Source organism: Trachemys scripta, chromosome 2, assembly GCF_013100865.1.
Source record: "Trachemys scripta elegans isolate TJP31775 chromosome 2, CAS_Tse_1.0, whole genome shotgun sequence".
Classification (NCBI taxonomy): Eukaryota; Metazoa; Chordata; order Testudines; family Emydidae; genus Trachemys; species Trachemys scripta.
Window position 1 is genome coordinate 247,367,105 of NC_048299.1, and position 19,092 is coordinate 247,386,196.

The 19,092-nt window shown below is 44.2% G+C and overlaps 1 protein-coding gene across 2 annotated transcripts in view; it reads right to left on the reverse strand.

Annotated features, from left to right (window-relative positions):
- AZIN1 (antizyme inhibitor 1) overlaps positions 1 to 9,010 on the reverse strand; it is a 61,425-nt gene extending 52,415 nt beyond the window's left edge. Inside the window, exons 1-2 of one of the 2 annotated variants that reach the window (XM_034763418.1) lie at positions 8,794 to 9,010; positions 1,620 to 1,757 (exon numbers count right to left, since the gene is read on the reverse strand). The gene's annotated coding sequence lies outside the window, so the exon portion shown is untranslated. Of the gene's footprint in view, positions 1 to 1,619; positions 1,758 to 8,713 lie in introns of both variants that reach the window. The other variant, XM_034763417.1, reaches the window with a different exon arrangement.
- Between the last annotated feature and the right edge of the window lie 10,082 nt (positions 9,011 to 19,092).

Sequence of the window (19,092 nt, forward strand, 5' to 3'; positions counted from 1 at the left end):
CCTCTGACAATTCTTCTGATTCTGCAGTTACATTTTCCCATCATTTTAAATGTACTTCCTTTATCCCCTATTTCTGTGAAAGGCCCATCTGTCAAGGAGAACTGACCATGTACAAAGTGCAGTCAAACTCAAAGTGGGGAAAAAAACCCTGAAAAGAAACCTCTTTCATTACAGTAATCATAGGTGTTATCTGCAGAACAGCAAGCAAGAGAGTTCCAGGCAGTTTTCAATTTGAGAAGCAATCTCTCAGAAGGGGAGCATAAAAGTAAGCATATTTAGATTCATTCAAAACAATTTTCTTATAAGCTTGAAGAAAAATAACCCCAACAAAACGAAGCTATGAGTCATGATCAGCCAAGTTGTTCCCCAAACCTCTCCCACCAAAGTGTTTTTTAATATAGGATTCCATTTGTATTATAAATACCAGTCACTTTGGTATCTCATTTAACTCTAAGGGGTGATTTCAAAAGCACTTGAGTGTTCCTAACTCGCTTGGGTGCTTTTGGAAATCTCACCCTTAAGAGTTATACAGCAATTAGCAAATAAACCAATACAGCATATTGCTTTGAGCCAAACTGAGGGGAAAAAAAATAAAGGTACTGTGTATAGAATATCAAAGCATCTTAACTTTTAGGGTTACACTTATACAAACAGTAAGACTTATGAAAGCCATCTTAAGCAATTGTTTTACAATATTATACAAAAGGGGAATACACAAGTGCAAAATACAGAGCAAGATCTTGCAAGTTAAAGGCCGCCATTGGGGGAAAAAACAACACCACCACATTGATTCAAAAATGACTGGCATAAGTTCTAGATTTCCAAGAAATTAGGTTTTTCAACTTTAAGAAAGTTACTATAACTAAAACCTGAACATTTCGTCACTAATGCACTTCTGATGACTTAAGATTAAAGTGTAATGGAATTGGAAGATCTGGTATGGACATTCATTATCGGAGAGCAAAGTCTTTGCTTTCTTTCATAGCCTGCCACTGTAATTTTAAGTCTGTTTATAATTTGTACATAATGTCTGTCCAGCACAGAATTCAAGATTCTATTCTAACTGAACTATAACTATTTGTGGAAGTAGCAAGGTAATTAGCAAATAATGCAGACAGACTTTTGGGGAGGCACACCCTTCTAGAGCAGTATTCCATACTGACTGTTTATAATAGCAGATTCAACTATTTAAATATAAAACCTTAAAAACATAGTGCTGTGCCAAACATTATGATTTAACATTCTAAATAGCTATGATCTCCAACTTAGCACAATGGAACTACAATTGTCAAACAGATTGGAAATGAACATGGCATTTTATTTTAAAAATTTCCGTAGCATGTAGCTGTGATTCAGGAAAGCATTTAAGCATCTGACTTCAGTGGGACTTAAACACATGCTTAAGCATTCTTCCTGAATAGGGAGAGACTTCAGCGCAAATTTAAGTGCTTTCCTGATTCATAGCCCAAGATTCCATACATTTCTCCATGCATTAAAAACTCTTGTAACAAAGTAAATTAAATATTTATCAAGATATCTGGATCTATAAAAGAGAATAGATGTGTCCTACACATTTCTCTAAGTTGTTTCCTTGCTTACATAACTGTAAAAAGACTTACATGGACAAGTTAGGAGATGGAACCCTACTATCATCAGCTAGGTTCCCAAGGTGGCTCGGCGTTGAAGTCGAACTGTTCTCTATAAAGCACTTCTCCTAGGCCTTCTGGATAGTTGTAAACCTGATCAGAGAGTTTGCCCTGTAGGAAAAATACATAGATAAATAAAATTGATAACTTAGGAGTAAACACCGCTTAACTGTCAAACATGGAACTTCTGTTCTTAACTGCACTTTTAATATGGACTGCTGTCTCCTGTTATAGTAATCTACAACAATAATTTACAGAGCCTATTTTTCAAAGCTGAGTGCACACACAAATGAGCATAAGGAAGTCAAATTGTCAGTGACATGTTTAACTATCAATGGATGTTATCCACCTTATGGCCTCTTGACATTTATGCCTCCCCTAGAGCCTCCTCCCCTTACTGTTTCACTTAGGGTGACCAGATAGCAAGGATGAAAAATCAGGACAGTGGGTGGGGTTAATAGGCACCTATAAAAGAAAAAGCCCCAAATATCAGGACTACCCCTATAAAAATCGGGACATCTGGTCACCCTAGTCTCACTACAGTAGTGGTAGTCTGCCATATTCTTCAGGAGAGCCTCAATCCCCTCCCAAAGGGGCTCTGAGAAGCACAGGAGGTCAAAGCAATGTGTGATGATTGAAATTGGGACTACGGGCAGTGGATACAAGGACAAAACATAACAATCCATGGGTGAGGGAGATGGTGGAGAATTAAACTTTAGTATGGAGTGACATAAGGAGGTATGGGACTGTAATGGTCATAAGGTGGTACACATGGAATTGAATAGTCATTTTTGAGGGGATTAGCAGAGTCAGAAGTGGTGCAAAGAGCACCACTGTTCTGATGGCCCACCTATGATGAACTACAGGTTTGTTAGAACAGATACTCTTTGAAGAGCTTCCCATAGTTTGTGGGCCTGCAGTCTCTCTCTCAAAGACCACATTTAATTAATCTAAGTAGAGATGCTGAATGCACCACAAGTCCCCATAGAATCAAAAACATATTTTCCCAATTTCTACCCAGCTCTAATCAGTCCCTACCCCCAAGTGGGTACATAACTTCTAGGCCCTCCTACAGTGCTCTCACTTCCTCCCCACCCACCCCCATAACAGAGAGTGGTTGGGGATGTATTCTGGGGGCAAAGTTGGGGGCCTTGAGCTATGGGGAGGCCAGAGTCTGTGCATCAAGAAACTGGCAATTTAATTGGCCCTTAAAGGGCAAAGCTATTAAATTTAGATCCAAAAGTCAAACTAAAGTCTTATCTACAGAGGGACAGCAAAGAAAATTAATTCAAATTAAAGGTGTGAAAGTGGCATAGTTAAACTGCATTAAACCACTGCATAAACACATTCATTCTTAATTAAAGTGGCCTTAGTTTGGTTTATTTCAATTCACCTTGAAAGTGAATTTAATCCTGTTTAGTTTAATTCACTTCCAAAGTGAATTGAAATAAACCAAACTAAGGCCTCTTCCATTCTGAGTAACAGCAGCCACACAGGAATTTAATGCAGTTTTACTAATACACTTCAAATTCACACCTTTAATTTTCTTAGCTGTCCCTATGTAGACATCCCCTTAGGTGTTAAAATATGGGGTTTATATACCTGAGTTCAATTACAATAGTCATTTCAAAAAGTGCTGTAATGGGTAACAGTGAAGTTTAAACCAGCCCTGCTTACACAAACTGAATTCTTCACAGGTACAAACTAAGAGTGGCTGTCACATTTTAAAATAATTGAAATAACCAATGTAAGCAAACAGGTCATCTGGAAACCTGGGGCATGCAGAGACTTAAAAGTGTGTGGTAATCCATGGTATAAAATACAGAGTACTACTGATATTTAATAAAAGTAAATCTATATTAAACTGAAAAATTTGAATACATATGGGCTACAAGAAATGGCTATCCTTTATCACATAATGGTCTTTTCAACCATAGCAGTTGCTTATATATGTATTGGCCAGGATAAATGAGCAAACACAGGAGAAGTATGCTAGTTCACATTACATAATTTGCACTCCAAACGTATCATCTTTCTTTCCATCCCAGCAAAGGCATAACAGCAGTGCTGTAGTGGAATCTCATTAATAAAATGTCATTACTTTTACAATACAAACTATAGAACATTTACTAATACAGTTATGAATATTAAAACTGAACTACACTTGTTAAAAATGAATTGGGATTCCTTACTTCTAGCTGACTGAAAGTTACTTTTCATGTTCAGTTAACTTTTTTCCATTGCAATTCTTTAAATTAAAGCTAAGCCAATAAAATTAGCGCTCAAACTATTGGCATAAGAAATATTTGTTTTAAAATCAAGTGTTAATTTCACAAAAGCAAAATGTTTAAATATCTACACTATTTTTGGATGCTGTTCAAGAATGTGAACATCTGTATGCTGCTTTCAAACTGAGAACACTTGCAGCACAACAAGTCTTTTAAAAACAGGTGTTGCAAGCAGAAAAGATGACCTTTACTGCAGTACATAAAAGGCCACAATACAAGCAAATATGACCTGCAATACAGTCAAAATGAATTTTGCCACATGCCGCAAGGAGGGGGGGGGGGGGGAGAAGAGCAGGAGAGCCAGTTTCCTTGGAGCGAGAATAAAAATTGACAATATTCCCTAGCGATAACTTTGTGTTGTGTTTTAGAGGAATGCACTGGAATTTTACTTTAGCATTTTAAGTTCTAAACTCAGGATTTCCCCCACACACACCTAGTCAGTGATCTCAACTAATATATAGAAAGTACAATTTCACTTCTCATGCATGAGTATTTAACTGTATCAAATATCCATAATGCTGTTCTATCCTTTAATGAAGTCTGACTTTTGAAATAATTTTATTTTAAGAAGTAAAGAATTTAATGAAAATGTTTAGTTTTCCAGATCAAAATAGGACAGTGCTAAAATGTCAAGTACTACATGCTAACATTTCAAGCAGAGTTGCCACGTCCCTAATTCATCTGGGCAGCATAGATGAATTAAAGGAATTGCCTCATGTCCAGACTGAAATGCTTGATTCTTCCCTATTTTCACTGAAAGTCTCAAAGTGGCAATAAAAAAAATTGTTCTTTACCAAAACAACAAGTTTTCAGTCGAGGAATTTTTTTTGCAACTAAATGCCTAGTAGCTTGTACTTTGCCTTATAACACTTATAAAATCATCCATTGTCCGTATCATCTTATGAACAGGAAAAACTAAAAGGCACTGAACTAAAATATCCAGGGCCCAAACCCCTACAATCCAGAATCATATGACTCACAGCACTAGTTGGCACACTTAGCAGAGGCAGCATGAAGTGCATGGGTCATGGAAACAGAACTATCCCTGTTGTCCCTAGATCCTTTCAAGATCAGTGTTGAGGCATGCTGGTAGGACAGCGTGTGGGAAGTTTGCCTTCCTTGCTGCCCTGCAGATCAGGGTGGCTTCTGTTGCCAGAGCTATCCATCTGACCCCTTTCACCAACGCTAAATCTACAATTACTTTTAAACTGAAGTTTATGGCTTACGTAAATTAGCTCATTTATTTACATAAATAATGTAATGTCCCTAATCCCCCCGCCCCTCCAACGTGACACTCCTAATCCCCCTCTATGGTAAGAATGGTGCAATTTATTACACAGAATATTCACATCAGCATCAAGCCCACTAAGGAAAATATTTGAGACTCAAAACTAGCCAAGGTATGCAGTCCCCTTTTAATTTTACAGTGTAGGCTGGGGCAGCCAGAGGTACAGCTTATTGTAGCTCAGTTTCTCCAATACAGAAGGATTCCCCCGGAGGAGAAACATTTACATTACTATGTTACTACCAAATCCTGTCCTAGCCTCAGAAGCAGCCACAATCCCCTCCTCCCCACAGACTTGGAGTTCAGTGCTGCCTGTCTGACACCCTGCTGGGAAATAGAGAGAGATGGCGGGCAGAAGAGCTCGCCTGCTGGAGCTGCTTTAGGGAGAATTGCTGTTCTGTGTATATGAGGCAGAGCAGGGAGGGGGCATTCACTCTTGCACTCACTGCAGTCTGAGACACATGGGGGGGGGGGGAGGGGAGAATGCAATGTCGCAAGCAGCCGCGACGGCAGCAGCATTGTTCGCATGGTGACAGGAAGGAAAGAACCAGACTGGACCAGTCCAGACTGGAACAAACCCCTCCTCCCCTTCCACCACCATTATTCACGACAAAAACCGGCTGAAATGCTGTTGTGTCTCACATTCACCAAGGGAAGAACAGCAAGCAAGTGCATTATCTCTAGAGCTGGCAACCTTCACAAACTCGGGGGAGGGGAGAAGAATTGGGGCAACACTTCAGCCCACTCGCATATAAGCATGCAGTGTAAAAGAACAAGTCAGAGCTCTGGGTAGGGGCCCAGAGAAAGGAAAGCCAGAACTAATCCGTTTCATAATTGTTATACAGCCACTTCCCACAGCTACCGACACAATGCAGCTGTATTCCACTGGGGCTACCCAAACAAGCTATACTGAGCCACCAGAGACTGCTGTAGACAGGGTCTGAATTGCAGCAAGTGGGAAATCGCTGTAACAGTACTTTTGCTCCTGTGTACTGTCATTTCTTGGTTGTGCAGGATGTTGCACAGCAGAAGATGCATATCAAAAAGGATTGAAAGAGGTTTAGACTTGCTTTCCTCGGATACCCACAATTTGGATCCACCCTTATTGCAGTTACACATTTGTTCTGACTACTGAGTCAACCAAGCTTATATTTTGTATGGATGGCAGTGTGCTAACAGTGAGAACATGAGTCTTCCAAACCCAATCACCTCATACACATGTGTGCACACTTGCAAGCATAATACAGTCCCCACCATGTTGCCTCTGCATGTGTGTATAAAAAGCCCTACAGTTCCCTCACCCATCTCCCCTTTGCATGCTCACCGCCCACTTCACAATCTGGCTCTTCTCTCTGCTAGCACCCCCTTCCAATGAAGCAGGTGATGGGACCATGACACAAACACACCCAGCTGACACCACTGAGAATACACTGACAGCCAGACCCCCTTTGTACACATTCTAACAGGCGCTGAGCAGTGACTCAGTCCTCCTTCATACAATTTCCACAGGCCACCACTGTGACCAAGGACATAACCAATCAGACCAAAAGGACTCCCAAGGCAGCCAAAACAGCGAAAATGGGCTTAACCGAGACACTTACAAAAAAACTGGTGGGCAGCAGCAACCCGGTTACTGTTAGCCTGACAGACTGGTGGAGGGGAGGGGAGAATGTGTGTGTGTGTGTGTCCTTGAGGCAACAAGGGAAGGAGAGATTGTGTCTGAGGTTAAGCGTGATTGCTAAGCAGGATAGAGGGGGTACAGAAGAGCATTCTTTACCCACGAGCATATCAGCATTAAGTCAATGTGCCCAAGACATTAAGACCCCCAGGAGAGGGCTAGAGTAGGCCACTTGTGCAATATCCTCAACCTCTACTCCTCCCACTACTGCCACACGAGCTTCACACACACCCCTGTCACAAACCCCATTAACAAAGGCAGAGCATAAAGATCTCATTGGGGGTTACCAACTGCCAGCACCCACAACATGGCTCAAGTGGTGGGGATAGGAAAAGAGATGTGACACCACAACAGAACCCGGATGGATAGTCACAGTTACACAGACATACAACATGGCCTCTGAGAAGCAAGAGGAGAGTCTTTGCCATGCTACAAACACCCTCTTCTGCTCCCTTGCCCTCCTCTCCTGTCTAGTCAGGCCTTCTTTACCGATCAAAACATCTAGTTACAAACCTATTTCCCTATGCCCCCCAAAATGGCATTCTGAGTGTCAGTTTACTAACGAGAAAGAGAATCAGTGAAAACCCACATGGGAGGGAAACAACACTACTGAGCCAGGGCAGCTCTGACAAGGGGAAGTGATGATGAAACAGCTCCTGCTACAAGGACTGTTCCTGGGGGAAGATGGGGAGGGATCTTTTCACTGTTCTTAAGTAGCCAGGTCAAGAGACTCCCCTCTCCTCCCCCATCCCCAAAAAAAGGGCATCGAGCAACGCAGAAGCAGCTGGAGGAGGAGTCTGCTATTACTGCTAACTGACCCACTTCAGACTGAGACACATCACACACAGCCTCCCAACCCCCTCCACAGGAATCCGCCATGTTAGAGCAGCTGCTGAGCCCCCTTACATAGTCACATTTGGGTCTGTGGCTAGTCTCCTCTCCCCCCCCCTCCCCCCGAACAGATACATCAGCCACCGTAAAGCAGCCCCTAGATCCCCGCTCTCTCCCACACACACCCGGGTGTCCGCCATGTTCGAGGAGCAACTGCTGAGCACCCTCCACACACACACACACACACACACACACTCCCTTGCTAAATGTGCAACAGCACCTCACTCCTGCCCCGCTCTGCGAGGACACGCCAGCCCCGCAGTCAGCGGCAGAGAGCCGCAGCAATGCGTACCGGGGGAGGGGGACAAATCTGACTCATCCCCGTCTTCCCGACTACCGCTGCTGGAAAGGGGTGCTGCCCACGGCTCCCCCAGCCCGCTACTGCTGCCGAGAACCTGCAGCTCACGCCTCCCACAGCCGCTGCTCGGGGCGAGGGGTGGCCGGAGGTCCGCGGATCCCTCCTGAGGATAGACGCGGTGCTTGGATCCCCCGCCCCCTCCTCATGCGGGGAATGGGACAAGCCGCCTCCGCTGTTTCTGGGGGGCTGGAGCCTGCGAAGCCCTAGGAACTTCCCCTCCACCAGCCGGGAGGTCTGGGACCAAAAGCCCACGGAGCCCGGCTGGGCCCGTCCCACCCCCCACAAGTCCTAGGCTTGGGAGGGCGTCTGCTTCGCAGCTGCCAGTGTTGGAGGCGTGGGGGTCTCTGCGCGCCCCGGTCCCCGAGGGTTTGGGGCTCTCGCTTTCCACCCCCACCCCGTGGCCATCCTAAAAAGGGATGTACCAGCATTTGGGGGTGTCTCCCCCACCGGCCCCTGCGCGGCAATACGCAGTGCCGGAGGGCAGGGGGTCGGCCTGCACACCCCCCGCGCCGTATCCCCGGGGGTGGGGGGCTCTCCCTCCGCCCTGCCCCCAGCCCGGGTACTCACGTGCGACAACGGCCCGAAGGATTTGGTAAATCGTCTTCGCTTTTTAGGCGGAATTTTTAAAGAGGGATGTGGGAACCTACAGCAGAAATACAGGCGGCGGCAGCGGCGCCCTCCAGGGCCATAGACTGCGGGGTCGGCCGGCGGGGGGAGCGCAGGGCAGCGCTGGGACGGCGGGGCACGGGCGCGGAGAGACGGGCAGGCCGGGAGCGCGAAGGGAGCGAGCCGGGCAGAGCGGGGTGGTGGCGGCCAGCCAGGTAGGGACACGCGCAACAACGCCGAGTAGGCAGGAAAGAAGAAGAGGAGGGGGCGCCGCAGCCCGGCACTTATAGGAGGAGCGGGAGGCGGCGCCACGCGTCACAAGCATGGGGGAGAGGGCGGTGTCTGCCGCGGGCCAAGCCAATAACCCGCATCTCCCGCCTCCACTACCCAAGGCACAGCGCTCTGGGCGAGCCTGGGGCGCATGCGCCGGCAGAGAGCGAGAGCACGGTGGAGAGCCGGCCCCTGCCCCTGCCCCTGCCCTTTGCCCCTCAGCTGCCGGCTGGGTTTCCCTTTGCCCGGCGAGGCCGCGAGAGCGCCCAGCCAACAGGTGGGAAACTTGAGGTAACCCAGCCCCGGAGCTGCAGCCGGGCCTGGCCCCTACAGCCCGGGCAGCAGTGTTTTCCCCAGGAATTGTAATGGGAAGGGGGGATGGAATATTTAGGGGGAGGGTCAGGGCCGAGGAGGGTTGAGACCATCAGGGTAAAGGTGGGCTGTATGGCACTATCATAAAAACTGAAAAATGTTTCACGACCATTTTATTAGATTTAACTCATGTTTTAAAATCATCACACAAATTAAAGTTGGCTACTCAAGCCTACTATGAAGCACGACATCTTGGTTTCTTGTTGGAATTTTGCACAACTCTTTGGTGTCTTCCTGTGTGCCCGTTACTTCCAGTCCTTCATGATACGTTTGTGATCAGGCTGAAGGCAACTTCTTTCAGAACACAAAATTCTATTCAATGAGGAAAAAGAACGCTCAACTGTAGCTGTTGTGACTGGGAGCAGCAAGAGATGAATTTCTATTTCTTTCGTCCCAGGAAAAATAGCACAAAAATTAGGTTGAACTACTAGTGATGATAAAGAAGTTGAAGTTAAATCTTCATTTGTTTGTCATCTGATATTCCATTCTGTGTTCAAAATGTTCTATTCTGTCCTGATCACATCATAGCCCCACGGCTGTTAGTGCCTCACTCCACTCAACTGTAGGTGTTTTATAAGACAGGCATCTGTAAAAGCTATGTAGAGGTTGAGTAGAATCCAGAAATAGCTATTGTAGATTTGTAAGAATCAAGTCTGTGTACTTTTTCAGCTGGCTTAACAAACACTTCTTGTCCTCGTCACTTAAGGACCTTCATTAGTTTATTTCTGGACTGAAATCTTTGCTTCTTCTAGTACATTTTCAATGGATTTCTCTGATTGATCCAAGGGTAGTTTCTACTGCTTGACAAAGATCTACTACTGTTGTAGCAGATGCCTGGATGACATTGTTTAATGACCCAAGTGGTTTCAACAATAGACTTACAAGAGAGAGAATGGTGATAGTCTTCTCTGAACTTAGTAAAAAAAGTAGTCCACCATTCTCATTACTTAGATCTGTCCTATCTTGGTGGATACTTTCCAAAGCCAGTAATAATGATTGCAGTAATTTTAAGACAACAGCCAAGAATTGCTCATGAGAAAGCCAGCAGGTTTTCCAAGGTTTGAACTTCAGTCCCAGTGTATCTTCTATTTGTTTCCAAGACTTCAGTCTTTTAGGGGATGTATCACTCGATGATTCCCTATTCTGTTCATTCCCTCTGAAGCACCTGGAATAGTCACTGTCGGAAGACAGGATACTGGGATAGATGGACCATTGGTCTGACCCAATATGGCCGTTCTTACATAAAAAATAATAATAATAAAAAAGTTTAGTACAGAAACTCCCCAAGATAATGACCTCTTGAGATAGCAATGATGTGAGATAATGACCTTGGCAAATAATGCATTTTAAAAATCTTGGCCTACTAGGAAATGTATATTTATATAAGTTTACCAGTCACAAATCTAGCATTCTGGAGCGAAGTCACTAAAACATAGTCCAATGCTCTGACCGCTGTTGTTTGTCGTGCCACCGTTCACTCTACCGCTCTTTCCCCAATGTCCCTGCACTGTCACCTGCTGCCACCTGCCACTGTGACTTCTGTGAGTCGGTTTCTCGTGGTTCCATCCAGCTCTCAGTGATTTCAGCTCTCATTGGGGGAACCTCGCTGCTAGTTCAGGCTGGGCTGTCTCTTCCACAGAAACACTGTCCCACAGCAGGTCTAAGCACTTAGACCTGATTATCAGTAATTTCAGCTCTGGGGGTCACTTAACAAACCAAAAGACTCTATGGAGCCTAATCATCTCTCTCTCTAAACAGAAGAGAGGGGCAGGTCAAATAGTGCCTGTGACTCTTTGGCAGAGCCCACACCACCAAGCAAAACACCTGTGCCCTACCCTCTCTCTCTTCACTAGGATATGGCATCCAACTCTCCTGCTTAGCAAGTGCAGTGCAGTTCAGTTGAGGATGACCAGTGCTTAATTTGAAATGAAAGAGGTGCTAGGGGCTCAAGCAAGTTTGTTACTTTCATAACTGATGTGACAAGCCCAGAGGTCCCAGAACTATGAACTGTCAAGCCTAGGGGTGCTGAGGCTCTGCCCTGGCAAGCCCAAGCACAAATTAAGCACTGAGGGAGACCCCCTCATTCAGTCAGGCTAAGTTAAAAGAAAGACCTGAAAACATCTCTGTTCAAATTGTTTTCCAAATAATTTTTCTTAGCACAAAACATAAATTTGATGGTTAAACTACTTGACAAATGTACTTTGCTGCCCTTTACTCATGCAATAAGGATAACAACATTTCATGACTCACACATTTAATACTTAAGTGATTTGTAACCCAACCCCAGCCAAAATTGATCACTTGGGCAGCATAGCTCTGTCTCCTGGATACCTAGGCAGAGTAGGTGTGTTCATGTAAACACAGTCTGGTCCTGAAGCCTTTCCACCCACCACTGGCTCATCACTAGTTGTCAAGGGAGAGCTCATTCAGACCTTGCTTATAAATAATAATTTGAAGTTATTAGGTAGGCCAATATAGCCAAAACAAATGTGCCGACATTGTCATAAATAACAGCTGTATGACGAAGCTAGTCTTTGTTCATACTTTTCAAACCCATTATGCTTTCTCAGGTACAAGTATTTTCTCGTATACTGCATGTGCTTGTAAAGTGTGTATTAATGTTTCAATTTCAATTCAAATTTCCAACCAATGACTAAATTGGCAACACTGCATGTAACTGGGGGGTGTTTAAGGAAATCCTTGCCGGGCAGCCTCCCCCCAGCAGCGGCCAACAGGGATTTGCTCCGTTCCCCGAGGGGCTGCAGTAACATGAACCGGGGCCTCAGGCAGCAGGGGGAGGACCCAGCCCTGTTGCAGCTCGGACCTCAAATGCATGGAGGAGGCTGAGGATTGCAGTGTGATGGGGGTGGGGTAGAGGAAAGTAGGGCCGTAGCCAGTATCTACTTGGGGCCTCAGAGCACCTCAGCAACTCCCGGGCTCACCCTCTGGACCAGCAGGGTATCCCGGGGGGTGGGGGAGGACAGGCTGGCTACTGACACACCCACCCTGTAAGGGGGGAAAGGAGGAAACAACTCACTAGGATATCATAGAACTGGAAGGGACCTTGAGAAGTCATCGAGTCCAGTCCCTTGCACTCAAGGCAGGACTAAGTATTCTCTAGACCACCCCTGACAGGTGTTTGTCCAACCTGCTCTTAAAAATCCCCAATGATGGAGATTCCACAACCTCCCTAGGCAATTTATTCCAGTGCTTAACCACCCTGACAGTTAGGAAGTTTTTCCTAATGTCCAACCTAAACTGCCCTAGCTGCAGTTTAAGCCCATTGCGTCTTGTCCTATCCTCAGAGGTTAAGAACAATTTTTCTCCCTCCTTGTAACCATCTTTTATGTACTTGAAAACTATTGACTCATATTTAGCTTGTGATCCACTATGACACCCAGATCCCTTTCCGCAGTACTCCTTCCTAGGTAATCATTTCCCATTTTGTATGTGTGCAACTGATTGTTTCTTCTTAAGTGGAATACTTTGTATTTGTCCTTATTGAATTTCATCCTATTTACTTCATACCATTTCTCCAGTTTGTCCAGATCATTTTGAATTTTAATCCTATCCTCCAAAGCACTTGCAACCCCTCCCAGCTTAGTATCATCCACAAACTTTATAAATGTACTCTCTATGCCATTATCTAAATCACTGATGAAGATATTGAACAGAACTGGACCCAGAACCAATCCCTGCGGGACCCCACTCATTATGCCCTTCCAGCACGAATGTGAACCATTGATAACTACTCTCTAGGAACGATTTTCCAACCAGTTATGCACCCACCTTATAGTAGCTCCATCTAGGTTGTATTTCCCTAATTTGTTTATGAGAAGGTCATGTGAGACAGTATCAAAAGCCTTACTAAAGTCAAGATATACCACATCTACTGCTTTCTCCCTATCCACAAGGCTTGTTATCTGTCAAAGAAAGCTATCGGGTTGGTTTGACACAATTTGTTCTTGACAAATCCATGCTGACTGTTATTTATTACCTTATTATCTTCTAGGTGTTTACCCACTCCAACACCCAGCCAGCCATAGGGCCAAGGAGAAGGAAACAACTGAGCACTGCATCTGCCCATGGCAGCCCCGTAAAGGGACCAAGGAGAAGGAAACAACTTACCATCGTATCTTTCCAACCTCCAACCCACTTCAGCAAAGGCACTGAAAATGGAAGAAGCAACATATTACTAGAGCATCCTATTCACCTCTACTTCACAACAGAAGCATGGGGGAAAGGAAGCATGAAGTCTGATTGTCACTCACAAGGAGTGGGGTGGTACCTGTGTGTTAAGAAAATAAAGGACTGCTCCGTGAAAAATGTCAGGCAAAAGTAATTGTTAAAGGACACCAGGCCACAATATTTTTATTCATGGAACAAAAGTTTACACAGTACAAAATAATTAATTTATGTCAAAGGGTTTGATTGTTGGCATAATTATTGCTTGAAAACACATTTTATCTGATTCAATGTTTTGTGGTAGTTCCTTATTGGAAATGGGTCATGGACCATTAGGCATCAAATAAAAGGCATCTCTCAAAATACAGAACAGGTGGGCAGCCATGCATCACTTCCTTATGGCAGCTTGGAGCCCTGCTTTTGATTGGAGGTCCCCACAAAAATAATGTCGCTCTATCCATTTGGAAGCAGATGTCATGGCAGAAACTAGGTCTTTAAAGTCCATCAGCAGCCTCATTCAGTGAGCTAATGACAGCCTATTAACTGACTGACTTCACTAAGCATTAATAGGCTGTTATTAACTCTCACTGAAGAAGGCTTTAATCATGTTCACGTACCTGGCAAACTCAGGCTTTTTATGGATTTCTCAGGCCCTCAAGACTATTGCATAAGCAAATATGTGGACTAAAAAACTTAGGTAGCCCTGTATATTCCATAGAGTTTATCTGGGCACTTATGGTCTCCAACACTAGTATCTTTGCACATCACAAACAATTTGTCCTCACAAAACCCCCTGAGGAAAGGAAGTATTATCCTAGTTTTACAACTGAGGCACAGAGAGATTAACTAACCTGCCTAAGGTTACAAAAGAAGTGGTAGATCTGAGAATTGAACCCAGATCCACAGGCCTGATCCAGTAGTTCAACCACAATGACACATGTTTAGGATATTTTAAAAACTCACCTTGTTCAAACTGTCACAATTCTATTATACACACACAAGTATAGAATGAATTGTCCAGCTCAATTACACCCACCAAAAAGCCACATGAGGATGGGTGCTTCTGGCTTTCAAACCTATGGCTGAGCTGAAAATGCACCCAACACTAGAAAAATATTAAATTACCACTGTGGAGGGAAACTACTTGTTTTCCTTCAATGCAAGACTATGTATAGCGGTATTTTTATAATAATATACAGAGCGAATTGATAGTCTTAAGCAAAAGGTACAGACCTGTCAACTTTTCAGAATTTTTTTTTCTTGAAAGTATACAGCATCCAAGCATGGTAGGTCTGGGTGTCTTCGTCTTTGCTTCTCCCTGTTCCACCAGTCCAGCTTTCCCTTTTGTCAATCACTTCAGTGAGGACAAGGTAAACTGGCAAGTAATTCTGGATTCATTACAACCCAGAATTCTCCTGTAGGCATAGGTGGTTCCATGTGGATAAGTCAACAGGACCAGGATCAGCAGGCAGAAAGCAGGTATTTTGCAAGGTATTCTGCATCTGGGCACAAAAATTTAAAATCTCTGTAGTGCTACACCCCTATGCACATGCTTCTCATTTTCCACCGAGGCAGGCTTACAACCTGCTATTGGGAGCTCCGTCCCCAGGGTATACAAGCAGCAGGGAAGATGGAAAGAAAAAACCCTGTGGAGAGATGGGGGAAGCAACCAAGTAGATACTACATTTTGAAAGCCCTGGGGGAACCACAGTCAGAATTCAATTTTTGAGACAGATTGTATGAAAAGCAAATAAAATACACATTTATTATTAACTGTGAAACAACTGGTGAAAAGTGATGAGCGGCAGGCCAGTTGAAAGTCTCTGAGTAAAAATAAAAGGAAAAATTGGGGTGACATCATGGTAGGGGGTCTACCACAGACCACCAAATCAGGAAGAGGAGGTGAATGAGGCATTTCTAGAACAAACAACAGAAATATCCAACATGACCTGGTAGTAATGGGAGACTTTAACTACCCAGCCATCTGTTGGAAAAGTAATATAGCAAAATGCAAAATTTCCAATATTGGAAGGTATTGGGGACAACTGTTTGTTTCAAAAAGACAAGGACAGCCATTTTAGATTTGATTCTGACCAACAGGGAGGAATTGGTTGTGGATTTGAAGGTGGAGGGCAATTTGTGTGAAAGTGATCATAGAATGAGAGATTTCATTAGTCTAAGGAAAAGAAGGAGTGAGAGCATCAGAATAACATAAACATAAAACTGCGAGCAGGACACCCACCCCTGAGTGCATGGGGCAGAGTTTTCTGCCTCTTGTTCTTGAGTTCTACAACCAAAAGTTCCTTTACGGCGCTCCTCTCTGTTCCCCGACTCAAAGTGGTTGTCCTTGGTCAGTGAGGACCCAGGGTTCAGAAGTGCATCTGTGTGAGTTCACCTCCCACCCAGGGAAGAAGACACTTGACTTGTACTGCCATATGAGCACCTGTTCTGGCTGGCCACCCTGCCAGCTGCTGTTCCTTACTGCCTGGCTGCCCTGCCATCCTCTGTTCCTTGCTGCCTCCTTGCCACTTTTTGTGTCACCTACCTCTCTGCTGTGACTTCTGTAGGTCAGTCTCTTAGGGCTGGTCTACACTGCGGGGGGATCAATCTAAGATACACAACTTCAGCTACGAGAATAGCGTAGCTGTAGTTGAGGTATCTTAGATCGACTTACCTCCCGTCCTCACGGCACAGGACCGATGGCCGCGGCTCCCCCATCGACTCCGCTTCCGCCTCTCGCCCTGGTGGAGTTCTGGAGTCGATGGGGAGTGCGTTCGGGAATTGATTTATCACATCTAGATGAGATGCAATAAATCAATCCCCGATAGATTGATTGCTACCTGGCAATCCGGCAGGTAGTGAAGACATACCCTTAGTGATTTTTAGCTCTCAGTAGTCTGGGCAGAAACACTACCACACAAGTACTGAGTACATCACTGAGTACTTAATGTAACAAAAGGCTTATAATTAAGCCTATTTAGCTCTGTCTTTCAACAGTGGGGAGGAACAGGTTAAACCAGACCTAGGGAACAACCCTTAGGGAGAATCCACATCTCCTGGCTAGAACATCTACCTCCCACCCCTCTCACTTTCACTGGGGTCTGGCATTTGAGCCCCTGACTTAACGAGGTCCTTTCAGCTGAGGGTGACCTCCTCATTGGGGACAGATTAAGTACAGTTCTGCTCCCCTTTATTCATACAATAAAGACAACATGGATAACATAATTTCAGTACCCCTGCATTCAGTACTGAAATTATTTGTAACCCAACATGTGCCAAAGCTGATCATTTTGAGGAACACCACTTTATCTGCTGGATATCTAAGTAGATTAGGTGTGTTCATATAAATACAGTTTGCTCCTGAAGTCTTGCTACCTCCCAGCTAGCTGTCAGGGGAGATTTCATTCAGACCCTGCTTACAACAGGAAGAACTTTATAACTATCAGATAGTTAAGATCTGGATTAGGCTTCCAAGGGAGGTTGTGGAAACCCCATAATTGGAAGTTTTTAAGAACAGGTTGAACAAACACCTGTTGGTGATGGTCTAGGTTTACTCAGTTCTGCCTCAGTGCAGGAGACTGGACTTGCTGGCTTCTTGAGGCCTCTTCCAGCCCTACATTTCTATGACATTTTCAGGTATTGTACACGTATTTGAGAAAGAAAATAGCAAAATTTCTATCGTTTCCATCAATTTATACAAATTTTCCATCATTAATGATATTACTAGTATTTCCTTCAGCAGTGATATAAAACTGATGTCACAACTCAAATATTATTATTTTTAATGTTATTGTGCATAACAATGATGTTACTTTCTCAATAGCAAGCTATGATACAAGACAGCTGAAACAATGAGACTTCTCTCCCTCCTCATTTTAATCTCTCCTGATATCAAAACTAAACATCTCACAACATTTACATTGTAAGGCTCTGTATATGTATATTTCATAGGTGGCTGTGACATAAGCAAACACACCAGAAGTCAACCATCAGTCTTATGGGGCCCTAGTAGGTCAAAGTATTTTCAACCCTACGGCAAGGGTTGCACGCACACACACACACACACCCCACCCACTTTTTGAACAGGAGGTCCTATCCATTTGCTGTATCAGAAAGAAGGCCCCAACTCCAAGTCACTTTAAAAGCAGCATTTTTATGCCAGAAGCCTTTTCTTTGTCTATTGGCCTCTGGAAAACCCAGTTTGAACTAGTATATGTGAGCTTCCCCAGGGGAGGTATCTCTCTGGAGATGTTTACAACCTGAGTGATTCACCTTAATCATCCTGAGGATTTGGCCTGCAGAGTAAGGACAATTGATGAGTGTATTCAAATATACACTATTTTATTTGGTCAGAGTCAAGTTACACACTCAACAACACTGATATTAACCAGTAAGAACTGGAGGACTGAATGGCTTAGGGTTTCTGTAATCTACTACGGAGCTGCTTGCTGCTAAGTCACAGGCATGAATTCAGCCCAGGTCAGAAATGACCTAAAGCTATTACCATCTGATTGTTGCCCAGCAGCCTATGGGGAAATAGTTGATGGTCTCATTCCAGTTCCTAGTAGGCAAGTAACACAAATCACCAAAATCAGGAGCATCAGCCAAGAGGCTAGGAATTGCTGTGGTGGAGTTTATCCTTTTCCACTACAAATAGTACACCCAGATCAGAGAAGAGATTCTGGTGATGTGCGGAGCACCTTCTATGGCTAACTTGAAAAAATCAGTTTCCAGAGCAGTCAGCTGAGCACCACTAATAACCACTAAATTCACTATTTAAAAAAATACTAAAATTAGATACATTGGTTCATCTTTAAGAGCTAAATCAGGACTCATGACAAATGTTTTTAAAAATTAAAAAGACAACACATGCAAATTATTTATTGTTATTAATGCTTACTGAAGAATAATGCAATAGTATTTTATTACAGAGTATCTTGGTAATATCAACACTCTTTTCATAAATAATCAGTTATGATTATTTTATTTTTGTTACATAGCCCAGATTTTCTTTAATAGTTCTGTGGTTTTTCTGTAGAAAGTCCACCTGGAATTTGGTCCTATGACTACTTGGGACTAGTTCCAGGCATTGATTAAAAGTGTTTTCAATCTGCTTTGCTGCCTAATAATCCTCATCAGTTACCTTTCCTCCTGCCTCCCACCCACACAGAGGCTAGGTCTACACTACCCGCCTGAATCGGCGGGTAGAAATCGACCTCTTGGGGATCGATTTATCGCGTCCCATCGGGACGCGACAATCGATCCCCGAATTGACGCTCTTACTCCACCAGCGGAGGTGGGAGTAAGCGCCGTCGACAGGAAGCCGCAGAGGTCGATTTTGCCGCCGTCCCTACAGCGGGGTAAGTCGGCTGCGATACATCGAATTTAGCTACGCTATTCACGTAGCTGAATTTGCGTATCTTAAATCGACCCCCCCCCCTGTAGTGTAGATGTAGCCTTAGAAAGCACATGTAGTACGTGTCTCTGGCTACATCTACACTACAGGGGGGGGT